We start from the raw sequence: 12,571 nt of genomic DNA, 5'->3' as shown, positions 1-12,571 counted from the left end.
ATGATTACAGGCTAGTTCCATCTAGGTATATTATCACTATATTCAACATCCATACTACACTCCATGGGTCCATGTAATATAGAGGCATTAGTAGCTTAGGACTTGCATTTTGTCTCACATAACATAACTGAGTATGCACATCTAAGTTTTCTTACGTGCTCCTCATGATTGTTTATGTTTATCTTTATTTTCCCTAATCTGCCATAAACTCTATATGATAAACATCTAATATAAATCAGATCATTTCGGTACTCCATGGCATTAGGTGAATATCTATAATGTTAGCCTGTGATTAATAACATAGCCCCTCTTTACTATGTATCACTGTGAACATCTATCTGTAGACGCCTGCTGCACCGTTTTTTTCAAGACACACAAGCGCAGTTAGAACGGGTTTTCTGCCATGCTCCTTAGTGTAGCGTCTCATGTATAGACACTTGCCCAAACTTCTAGCGTGATGCGCATGCGCGGCAAGAATAGCCGACTTGGCATACACATGCGTCTCACGATAGACGCGCGCTCCGTCTTGTTGCTTCACGTATAGACGCTCGCCCAAACCTTCAGCGTGATGCGCATGCGCGGCAATAATAGTTGACGTGGCAAACGCATGCGTCTCACGATAGACGCGCGCTCCAGCTTGCTGCTTCACTTTCATGCGCATGCGCTATTCCATCAGTCGTTTTGGTGGATACATGCGCTATGGCGCTGCTCAATGACGCATGCGCGTTTGAAGTGTAGCGTCTATATCTAGATTCAGCGCACGTCGGCCATGTTAACAAATTAAGCCAGGTGCATTTACTTGATCAATTACCTCGGGTATAAAAACAGACACGGGAGCAGCGAGGAGCTACCTCCACTACCTCTCGGACGCTGGCCTAGAGGTACCGACGGACAGGTAGGGCTCTCCATGACTGCAATGAACCTATGCTGAAGCTCCTTTTTGCCTGCCTGTTACTCTGTTTGTCAGGGTTAGCCTTACAGGATTTCCTTTGTTAGTCAGCTGTTTTCAGCTATTTTTTCAATATGTACTAAGCTATGATATATGAAATATATAATAGCCACCACTCTCTCCCTGGCTAAATGGGTGAGAATGGAATGGATTCTTGTCTCAAAAACTGGCCTTTATACCTTTTCTCACAGCCAATTCTATGTTAAGGGTGAGTCTCTCTTTTTTGACAATTGGGTCAGTTAGGAATTTATTGGGAATGATGGATTAATATATCGACACACCTCTGAAATAGGCTCTGAGGTGGTCTTTCTCTTCATTTTCCATTCTAACAGAGCGGGGCCTCCCTTTTTCCCGAGCGGGTGCCAGGTGAGGTGAGGCGACTTCCCACAAAATGATGGGTAAGTTCTATCTCATTAATTTGCACTACAAAATTTGTATTGTTAACATCAGGAGTACTTTTTGCCTTCTGATCGGCACAGAGAGATTTTCTCTTTGCCTTGTCTGTGTTGTTGTGTTGTGTCCTTTTTATTGTGATGTCTCCATGCACTATTTTTTTATCTGCTGGTCTGCATAATCTTCTCTTTCCAGGAAGAAAAGAATGATTGGATATCCGCCAGATTATATTTTGGGTTCCACATTTCTGGTAGGAGTAATCCATTATCTTTGTGTATGATTATTAGCATTATTGTTATTTATAAATTCCACACCTTTGCAGTCGCTAGAACCATCTGGTCCTGAAGAAAGCTTGGACACTATATCCACTAGAGCTGAAACATGTTGACCCCACTGCACCGCGCCAACAGATAGTTATTATTTGAAACTATCAGGCGTTGTTTTAATTTTTGACCCTAGGATAATACCTATTAAACATATTTTTTGCCTTTGAGTCAATTTTATTGTCACTCTTCTTCACTTTGTTTTTCACTAGCACTGCACTCCATCTGCACTATCTGGAAATTACTGTGGTTGCGACAAATACTATCAAAATCCTTCTCCGCACAATCACCAGGTGCGTTGGGTGAGATCTGGATTTATGAGATGTATCCCACATGACGATATTCCATCATAAGGGTGGGCTGATGGGAACTTTTTTCAACCCAGTAATATTTCATTAGTGGCTTGGTGGACTCACGTTCCTTGGTCCGACACAACTGACAGACAACACTATTGACCTAGCATCTCTTATTGTATTTTCTAGTAATTGTAGGGGTTTGAGTTGCTATGGTCGTTAAATATTCCCCCCTTGTTTGATCCTCCTCACTCTATTTCTCCCGTCTAATGCTTTGCGCCTTGTCCCAGATGCCGAGAAATCCCAAAGGTTACCTAAAATAATTGCGGAGGCTTAAAAGACGGTTTGCCGCAATAGTTTGGGTGTTAAGCCTTTTGCTAAGACAACAGTGCAAACGCAGATGGCTAAGTCTACTAAAGACGACCGTCCTAACTTGCCAAAGCAAAATTGGAAGGGTAAAAAACAGGGTAAGAAGCAACAGAAACAGGGGTCGTGTCCTGCATCACCAGTTGCGGTGACTGTTGAAGGCACATATGATATGACTGCACACAACTTAGGTCTCCTGATAGGTTTCAGGTTCCTGATCATCGTTCTCCTCGTTCTTCACAGGAAACATCAGGCTCACTGGCCGGTGGAGGAGAATGTGGCAGAGGTCAGGGTACCCCACAAGGACGTGAGATGCCCCGCCCGTCCGAGAGCAAAGGCAAGCAGGACGACGTTCCACGTCAAAGACCTCAGTTTCAGAAAAAGAAGGTTGCTGCATTAACAGCGAGGTATGCCACAGATAGTGAGAACACAGCTTTGTAACCTGACATGGGCACTCACGCTGCTGGACCGTGCAGCGGAGGTTACAATAGTGCGGCAAGTACTGCGTCCATATCTGAAGGCGACAGCAACTAACACTTTTGTTACAGTGAAAATGGCTGACATTAGAGTGGCTCCCCCTGACCGACTATATGACATAGTTCTTTTAATTGAAGGTGACATACAACGTGTAATAAAAGGGATCTTTTGGGAAAATCTGAATTCTACTTATGACATTTTGTTAGCAGAGACAAACTGTCCCCCTCCTTTCATTTTGCCGCTCCGAGAGGGGAGTAGGTAATCCTCCCTAGTTTCGTACACACTGTGCCCAATGAGCAGGTGCAGAACTTTGCAGAAGAGTGGCCTCAGGTGCTTGAACCGGCGTTGTACCGTACTCAAGTGGGGTGGGATAAAATGTCACCCATCATGAGATACCATTGCGGTCAATGCCACAGCCACAACCCCAATTTCCCATGCAGCGGGAAGCAAAAGCTCCAGTGGCAGAAATTCTTGAACAATTAGAGTATCAAGGTGTGATTGAAACATGTGTGTCTCCGAAGAATAATCCTCTTTTCACTGTGACAAAGCCTGATGGGTCGTACCGCCTAGTTCTGGATTACCGACATTTGAACCCTCATTGTCGTACATGTGCAGTACAGAATACCCACAGTTCTGCTCTGGTCGATAGTCTTTGAGAAAACGGTTTAAAGCCACACTTGACATTTTAAATGGCTTTTTTAGGCATAACCTGCCCCCTCTTAGTAGTCAGTGGACAGCTTTTACTTCTGGCGGTAAACAAAAACAGTTCAAAAGATTAGCCATGGGTTACAAGAATAGCCCAGGCGTCTTTGCCGCCCGTGTTGTCTCTTTGTTGGACGGCATTGACCCGGATGCATACTCATATGTGGATGACATTTATCTCACAGACGACGAATTATGGCCGCATCTGTGTCAAGTTGACCGCATCATTGTTATGTTTGCGGACTTCGGTTCCAAATTTTACTTTGTGAAATCACACACTGCAGAGTACACAGTGTTGCTTCTGGGCTATGAGCTCAACAACAAAGGTCGAGGTTTGGCACCTCACTTCTTAAAGAAGTGCGCACGTTTGCGCGCTCCAATAACTCTGAAAAACTGCTAGTCTTTACTGGGCTTTTTAAATTTCGGGCGTACTTACATTCCCGATTATGCCCAGCGTATCAAGCCGCTTTATGCCTTGATAGAACCTACTTTTACCAAATCATGCTGGCTTCCTGAACATTCAGCTATCCTGGAATCTTTGCAGTCTGATCTTCTTGAATCGAAATACTTTCTGACATGTGATAACCATACAAACCTGGTCATAAGAATTGTGCTGGGTGCAGTGGGTTTCACATACTTGACGTTTAATGAGGGAGACATGGTCCCCATTGCTTACAAGTCACACTTGTACACTTCGGCTGAAATGCGATTTTCTCCTGTCAAAAAAGTTTTAACAGTGGTCCAGATGGCTATTCTGAAGGATATCGCAGGGAAAACGCACGTTGGTTGTTACACCGTATCCTGCCCTTGAGTCAGTGACAAGAGCCAGGGTACCTAATTCTAAAGTTTTATACCCAAGTTGGATACAATGGGCAACATCGCTGACATCTCCAGATGTCACATTCATCTTTGATCCCTCATTGCAAACTCAGGAGTTCTTACAGTATGAATTTGTTCATCCTGCTCCTCTGTCCATGCGTCCGCTTTAGGGTTACCATTGTCTCATTTATACTGACAGTTCGGCGCAACCGGCGACGGATTCTAAGCATGCTTATTCAGCTGCCTGCGCAATAGTGGTTAGTACCATTGTGAGTGGAGGATTCAAGTTCGATGTTGTGCATACGAAATCATTAGGGACTGTACCGCCCAATTGGCAGAGCTACAAGCTCTGGTGCTTGCACTAGAGTTTGCTGACCCTCGTGTGACTACTTTAATTGTAAGTGACTCTTACTACTGAGTTCAGTCTTTTAACGTAAATTTATTCTTTTGGGCTCAGAACGATTATCGTGATTCCAAAGGTGGCACAATCAAAAACAAAATACTTTGGGTTTTAGTCGCAGAACTAAAAGAACATCTGCCTCTCGTGAATGTAATTCATACTCTTGGTCACCAGCGCGTAGGTGTACACGCTGTTGACAACAGTCTTGCTGACAAAGCAGCAAAGACAGCAGTGGTAACATACATAGTAGCAGCAGTTACAAGATCCAAAAGTGAGATTGATGATGACATCTTGGCGGCTATTGCTGCTACAGAGAAGGGCGATAATTACCCTAGAGGTTTCCCTTCAAAGTACTCTTATCATTTAAGTCCTGATAAAGTTCCCTATGTGAGAATTAACCACTTGGATGCTAAGGCACCTCATGAATATTAATTTAATTTCCATTGAAGTCAATGGAAACTCCATGACGAGCTGAGCTCGTCATGAGCGTCGAAGGAGTTAACGACATTGGTGACAGAATAATTCCCAACGTGGACCGCAGACAAGCATTAATAACAGCCACTCATGATGGCATGACTTCAGCGCATGCCGGCATTTCAGCGACTGTCACTATCTTACAACAACGTTACTGGTGGCGCGGATTGTACAAACAGACTTGTGATTATGTCCTTATTTGTGACATTTGCCAGCAGATCAAACCTTCTACTGCTGCGCGCCCACCTCAAACACAGTTGTACATATCTAATAAACCACTTGGGTTTGTTTATTTGGATCACAGTGGTTCTTTCTCCTCTGATACTGCGCATAAGTTCATTGTAGTTGCAGTGGATTCGTGCACACACTTTTTGTGGGTCTGGCCACAACGTAGCGCTGATGCTCAAAATGTCATCAGGGATTTGCATGTCTTTGTGGGAATTTTTTCATGTGATACTTTCCATTCTAACCAGGGTCCAGTGTTCGCCTCTAAGGCGTACAAGTAAGCCATGGGATCTTTGGGGGTCCAAGTCAAATTTTCATCCCCATACAGGTCTGAGGGCAATTCTGTTGTTGAATGAATGAACTGTGACTTAAAGCAATCCTTGACAGCTAGGGTGTTAGGCACTGGCAGGAATTGGCTGGCCCATTTGTATAGCATTCAACGTGCACTTAATAATCTCCCTAGAAGGTCTCTGGGTGGGCGGACCCCATACGAAATGCTCTTTGGCATAAAGATATGTGTCCCGCATCTTGATGGTCTAGACAAGGCGGCGTCGACCGCACCCTTTGACATAGATAATCATTCTGCTGTGTTACAGAACCTACAAGAGACTCGTGAAAGTCTTGCAAAGGAACATTTGCCCTCCACATCTGATGTAGCACTACAGATTCCGGTAGCCAACTGGCTACCTTGAATTGGAGACCTGGTCCGTGAGAAGGTGGAAAACAAGAAAGAATTTGGCCCCTCTTATCGAGCTCCAGTTCCAGTGTTTGGCGTGCAGGGCACAAGAACAGTAATTTTACCTCCACTTCCTGGTCTCAAGGATAACAGGTACATCTCCATGGACAATGTCAAATTACAGCGAATGGCCGATTCTTCTTAGTATGACTCCTGCAGTCTCTTGTCCAGCGATGTTGAGAAATTCTGTTTTAGCTATGGCAAATATGAACAGGCCTGACATTGCAATTGAGATGCAAACAATTACGAATCCATTGTTGAATCCACCAACTGTTGATCCCAATGAAGATACTGAGTATACCTATCCCTCTGATGTGTTGTTGCCTGGTGTGCAAACAAGTCCAGCTGACCAGTCACGTTTTACATTTGACTCTAACTCTAAAAGATCAAGAGCCCAATCAAAAATGTCCCTTTTCTCTGATTGGTTTAAAAGACATTTTTTGATAACCCCTTGGACTTACATCTGGTTGGGGCGTTTCTGTATTTTTTTTATTCATGTTGACTGGATTTGTGAATTTCTTTTTTCATTTTATTAATGGACATTATCTGACTGAAAGATCTACAATCAGTTTCATAAATGGAACTTTGGCTCCGCATTCCTCATCAGACAGAATGAAAAGGGACCAGACTTTTGTTAATATAACTGCTTGGCCTGTTTTAGATGGGATGTGTGGGATGCTGTCAGATTTCAGATTTATGGCCCCACAGAAGTGATAAATGTCCCCAATGTACTTCGTGTCTCTATGGGGGATGTTGTAAAACAAAACATACGCTCTGATGATTGGGATGTCCAAGCCGTAGAGGCTCTTTTTCTGATTCGAAATACTACACTGCTTTTGATGCTGAGGATTTGTACTTAGATTCTGCTAAGTATGTGGACCTGTTCTGCTATCAGCACTATGGCAACCATTTCCTGCATAAAGCAAATACATTTAGCAATATAGTTAATTATACACAATGGGAACATTGTCCAACTCCCATGGAAGGCAGTTCGAAAACTCTGTTGAAACAATTTACATATTTCACTGATTTTAGTCAAACCAATCCAGAAGCCTTTTATTTTAAAACTGCTACCAAATCGTCTTCCAAAGTTAGGCTCACTCACTCAAAATTATTGTACTCTAAGTCTCTTATTGATCAGTTAACCATCGGTGGTTATGAGCTGTGGAAAGATACCGTTGATCTTAAGTCTGTTTGGGGTACTAAAGCCTGGCAGATACTAGGCAAGGAGGCCTTGCATCGTGCTTGCCTTATCCGGGCCCATATGTTGGTTTTGAATTTGACTATTTTTCAAACCACTTGTTTCGGATTGGCTACTTCTAAAAAAAACTGAATGCCCCTTCCATTCCTGATCTGGGTGCTTACCCTAGTTGAAACAATCACACGTATATGCCGATTGATGATTTACAGACCCTGGTTACCAATTCCTCCTTTAATTTTTCCAGCTTAGATCCCCAATGCTGGTTGCTTTAGCAAAGTGGTTCTGATTCATGCCAACATCGTTTTCTGGGTCTGGCCCCTGGCAACACACAGGTTAAAGTGGACCCCCACTTTGATAATTCCCATTCTGTTACTACTTATTCAGTGGGTAAATTATGTCAAAATTGGCTCAAACATTCCACCTTAGCATCAATAAAACAACACTTATTACAATTGACTGACGATGTTGATTTGAATGACTTTGTGAAAGGCGTTGTAGGAGGCAGGTCTAAAAGATGGATTTATGCTATTTACAACGAAGTCTGGAAATTGTCACAAATTGAAGCTGCTTCTAGATTAAGGGCTATTGATCAAGTTAACTTAGAAAAAGTATGTGCTGTGGTTGACAATAGTATTAATACTCTTTCTGCCAGAATCTACACTTTAGATAATATTGTTTCATCTGTTGTGGATATTGTGCAAGATGATGTTTCTGTTTTGTTCCATAGTCAAAAGCAATTGTGATCAATAATGCAATTTGCTAGAACTTTGCAAACGTTAACATCTGGGAAAGTTCCATGGGAGTACATGAATACCTCATCTTTATTTTTACTGTTTAATTTGACTGAAAAGCAGCAGTTCATGTCCATGAAGGATGCAACATATTCCCTTTTACATATAGAAAAGTTAGAACCTTTACCATATTCAGTCGCTGAGGCTCATTCATTGGTTAATAACACTGCCTTTCTCCTTGCTTAAGTTCAATTCATGTATGAAACATTATGCGCTGGGCAGATATGAACCGTTGGGTACTGCTTTTCTCCATGAAGTTTGGTCTCTGCCATTTACATACAGGTGCATGCGGGATGGGAAGGAAATATATTTGAAAGGGGAGAAGTGTGTTTCCACTCCTGATCACTCTCTGGTTTGCACTAACATCCAATTGCATTGCGCCTGTAACACTGAGGCCCCCCATTTAGCATGCATTTTAAAGGGTACTCCTGTACCAGCTATAACACCAGCATTCACCACATTAGCTAACAGTAGCTATTTACTTTTAAATAATGAGGCATGCAACCAGGAATGTGGGATGCAACCCGGTATTCCGTACATTGTAACTTTTTCCCAACGTGTAGTTTGCTGCACAAATGTGCTTTTCCTGACCCCGTATGAGAGACTTGATGTCTCAATCTGGCCTTCCATTCCGACCTTGAAAGCAGAGTTCAATAAGATGAGCAGAATAAGGGCTCTTCTGTCTCAGAAAGAAGTCCCTCTTACTTCATCTCGTGAAACATTTGTTCTTCACGTGGCTAACACCAGAACAGAGGTGCATGCCCTTTTAAATACTGATCTCCCACTTCATTTCGGTGCCTTTATTCACACAATATTCAATGAGTCTTCCACAAGTGGCTTGGCACACTTTTTTAAATGTGTGAGCTCTGGACTTGTGACCTCTTTTTAAACTATAGTTGGTGTGATACCAGCATCTTTTCATTCTATTTTTTCCAGCGTCTTTGGAAGTTTGCCCTTAATTTTAGCCTTGGCTGCCTTTGTACTGCTATTGATTTGTTTGCTACGCAATGGCTGCACTGTCTGTGTCACAAGATAGCCTGCTTCGGCTGCTTCACCTTCGCAACCGGATGCTTGAGATCTATGGAACGCTACCTCTGACAACTTTGCGTGTGGCATATTGATTATCCTTCCGGTTCTCGTACTTTACATGCGTCCAGCCTGGGTTTCATTGCCTGGATTGTTCATTAGAATGGTCTTTGGATTTGTGGTTCCTTCCCCAGATTATGATCAACTGATGAATCCCTTAGTGGCTCACGAGTTGGACTGTTCTGGCATCAGGATTATGGCATTTGCGACAACCCAAGGCATTCTAGGTAATTGGAACGTATTTGAGGCGGCGCATGACTTCTTAGCACAAAGTTATCTCGAAGAACATTTTGGTTGTCCTCTGATGGTGCTAGAGGCTCCAGCTGCTGAAGAACATGTATGTTCATTTACTTTATTGAATTGGATGTCTGAACTTTTTGCTGATGCGAACAATGACTTCCTTTTGGAGGCTGTTGCCTACATGCTGATGGATTAAAGCGGCCAACCAGCTAAGACCACATACTTGATTCTGATTTTTTTTTAAGAAGTTTCTTTTTTTTTATTATTCGAAAGCCCTCTTGTGTTTTTTTTTTCCTTTCCTCTATTACCTCATTACTTCGAAATTCTGACTTCCATTTGTGCGGTTTGACAAAATTTGAACTTGGTTCTGTCTCATTCGAACTTGAACTCTGCATTTCCAAATTTTTCCCATTTGTTCGTGTTCTGATCAGGGGAGGGTGTAGTGAAGAAGGATGCCTGCCTGCACACATTGCTATGTTAGCATAACCACATTAGAAGTTTAAACTGCATTTTGCAACCTTTGACGCTTTTTGCATACAAAACTACATATATCTGTTGTTGTAAGTTAACTTGCTTGATTTTCTTCACATGAGAACTAAGTGCTTTGCACATCCCTAAACTTACAGAAGTGTGGCTCAGCGGTTAGAGGCAGCAGACCCAGAAGCTGAGATCGGTCCTGGACCAGGGTTCAATTCCCCGCCTCGGCGGGTCTTGGGCTAAAAATTCCACGGACTCGATAATTTTAGCCCCGGTGCCTCCTCGACTCACGGGTTCACACTCTGCGACTCTGGGCAATAGCTTGCTTAATCTCCACAACGGCCCCTCGTGGCGGGATGCCTGACTTTCACCTTGTGGATACCCTGCTATCTCACAGGGGAATAACAGGAAGGGTTCCCTAAGCAAGCGCCGGGAAACCCACTGCGGGTAGCTGTGTGCTATATAAGCTCAACTACATTTACAGGGCAGCCTCTGTCTGTACAGCGTCAAGGTCAAATAACAATGTATTCTGTTGATTCAATGTGATCGGTCCACACTCTAGACATAATATGCATCCAGCTGCAAGAAGCTGAAATTTGAGTGCCTTTAATATTACACCGCATCTTCTTCCTTGTAAATACATGCCGGGCACATAATATTCTCTGTATTAGCCCATTTAGAGGTAAATACCCTAAGTGGGAGACTACCGATCCTAAGCTGCATGTAGAGTTTCCTCGCAAGTGGAGGATAAATTACATCCAAGAAATCCTCCATTCTAGATTCAATTTTTACTTGGAGGAACTCTACCGTCAGTCTTCCCACGGAAGTACACCTCTGTAAGGACAATGAATTCTGGTACTTAAAATGGCATAACAGCTCAGCTTTAGTTATCCCTGGGCAACTTTCTTCGGGATTATCCCACAACTCAGTTAGGCCAATCCGATTACAAAGTGCCCTGATGTGCAAAAGCCACGTAATGTTCTTGGTTTTTAAAGAAGCCCACACCTCTATAAATTCTTCTTTATAGGCAGCCAATACAGGCACTGACCATAGTCTTTTCCAATAAAGCATTGGCCGTGCTGCTACTACCTCCTCTATAGGATCTAATCCCAGGTCCAAACGTTTGGGGAATGAGCGGTGTGCTAGCTGTTAGACCCATTAGATTCCTCATAAAGACATGTTCTACCATTGTAAGCCTGATTATTAGTTGATGTTCCCATAATTCTGCCCCGTAGATAGAGGCCGTTCTGGCCTGAAGTCTATAAATTTCTACGACTGGGGCCGCTGGCTTAAAATCTGAGAGTCTGTGGACTTTACCAATTCCTCCCACCACTTGGGATAGCCTAAGGGCTGCCTTTGCTATCTGAAAGCCCCAGTCAAAGCTTTCCGTTAAAGTAATACCTAGGTACTCAAATGTCTTAACTCTTTCCAGAGGAGTACCATTCAAAAGTGGATTTGGGCGGGTCTGTTTGGGAGGATTAAAAATCATTAACTTTGTCTTGTCTAAATTTATCTCTAGCCCACGCAATGCGCAAAAAGCTGCAAAACCATCCAGGGTCCGTTGGATGCCCGTTGATGTTTTGGACAACAACAGAGTGTCATCCGCGAACATCAAAGCGGGCACCCGGCCGGACGCTAGCCTCAGGGCATTGTTATCTTTTACTTTAAGCAGATGGTCTACTAGCCCGTTTATATAGAGACAAAATAAGGTTGGGGCCAGGACGCACCCCTGGCGTACCCCCTTCTCCACGGGGAAGCGAGCCGACAGTTCACCATGTCTCCCACATCTGACTTGGGCATAATTGCCCTTGTGGAGTCTAATCAAGACGTTCAGCAAGTAGGCAGGTAGGCCCAGATCCATTAATACTCTCCATAACTTTTTCCTCGGCACTAGATCAAATGCGGCCCGCAGGTCAACAAAAATGAGGTAGAGGCTGCTACCCTCCACTCTCACCATTTTCCAGAATAGTACCTGGAGCCTAAATATTTGGTCTAAGGTAGAAATACACTTCCTGAACCCAGCCTGGAGTGTAGTCAATATCTCATTTTCCTCTATCCAGCCCTGAATTCTGTCTAAGATGATCCTGCCCATCAGTTTTTGTGTGGTGTCTATCAAGCTGATGGGCCTATAATTAGACGGGGTTAGGGGACAGCCTTTTTTGTGGATAGGGACTATCTCTGCTCCAAGCCAGGTATCTGGTGGTTCAATCCCCTTGAGTATTGCATTAAATAAAACAACCAAATATGGTGCCCAAATTTTCGGTTGAGATCGAAATAGATCCCCAGGCAACTTATCTAAGCCAGGCGCCTCTTTAGGTAAACGTTTAGTTATTGCGGTTTCAACCTCGGTAAGCGTGATGCCCAAGGGCCCACCCAGTTGGTACTCATGGGGGATTCCTGGAGTAGCGTGCAAGAAGGCCACTACATCCCTACCCAGCGCAAAATCCAAAGACCCCTCCAGTCGATGCTCATGGAGGGGTCCTGGGGTAAAAAGCAAGGGGGTCTCTTCAGCCTCACCCGTCACAGAGTCCGATGGCCCCTCCAATCGATACTCATGGAGGGGTCCTTGGGTAGAGAACAAGGGGGTTTCTTCAGCTTCACCCATCGCAATGTCCAATG

At 43.6% G+C, this 12,571-nt stretch overlaps 1 protein-coding gene across 11 annotated transcripts in view; it reads left to right on the top strand.

Moving 5' to 3' along the window:
* The first annotated feature begins 764 nt into the window (after positions 1-764).
* The window catches only part of ATG4C (autophagy related 4C cysteine peptidase), a 375,968-nt gene continuing 364,161 nt past the window's right edge, over positions 765-12,571 (top strand). For 7 of the 11 annotated variants that reach the window (XM_078669318.1, XM_078669352.1, XM_078669343.1 and 4 more), the window contains exons 1-4: positions 765-895; positions 1,282-1,347; positions 1,538-1,592; positions 2,568-2,731. The gene's annotated coding sequence lies outside the window, so the exon portion shown is untranslated. The remainder of the gene's footprint in view (positions 896-1,281; positions 1,348-1,537; positions 1,593-2,567; positions 2,732-12,571) is intronic. The other 4 variants (XM_078669326.1, XM_078669368.1, XM_078669373.1 and 1 more) reach the window with 2 other exon arrangements.

This window comes from Lissotriton helveticus, chromosome 1_2 (genome assembly GCF_964261635.1).
Source record: "Lissotriton helveticus chromosome 1_2, aLisHel1.1, whole genome shotgun sequence".
Classification (NCBI taxonomy): domain Eukaryota; kingdom Metazoa; phylum Chordata; class Amphibia; order Caudata; family Salamandridae; genus Lissotriton; species Lissotriton helveticus.
Note: the sequence above shows the minus strand (reverse complement) of the source record. Positions and strands in the feature narration are given on the sequence as shown.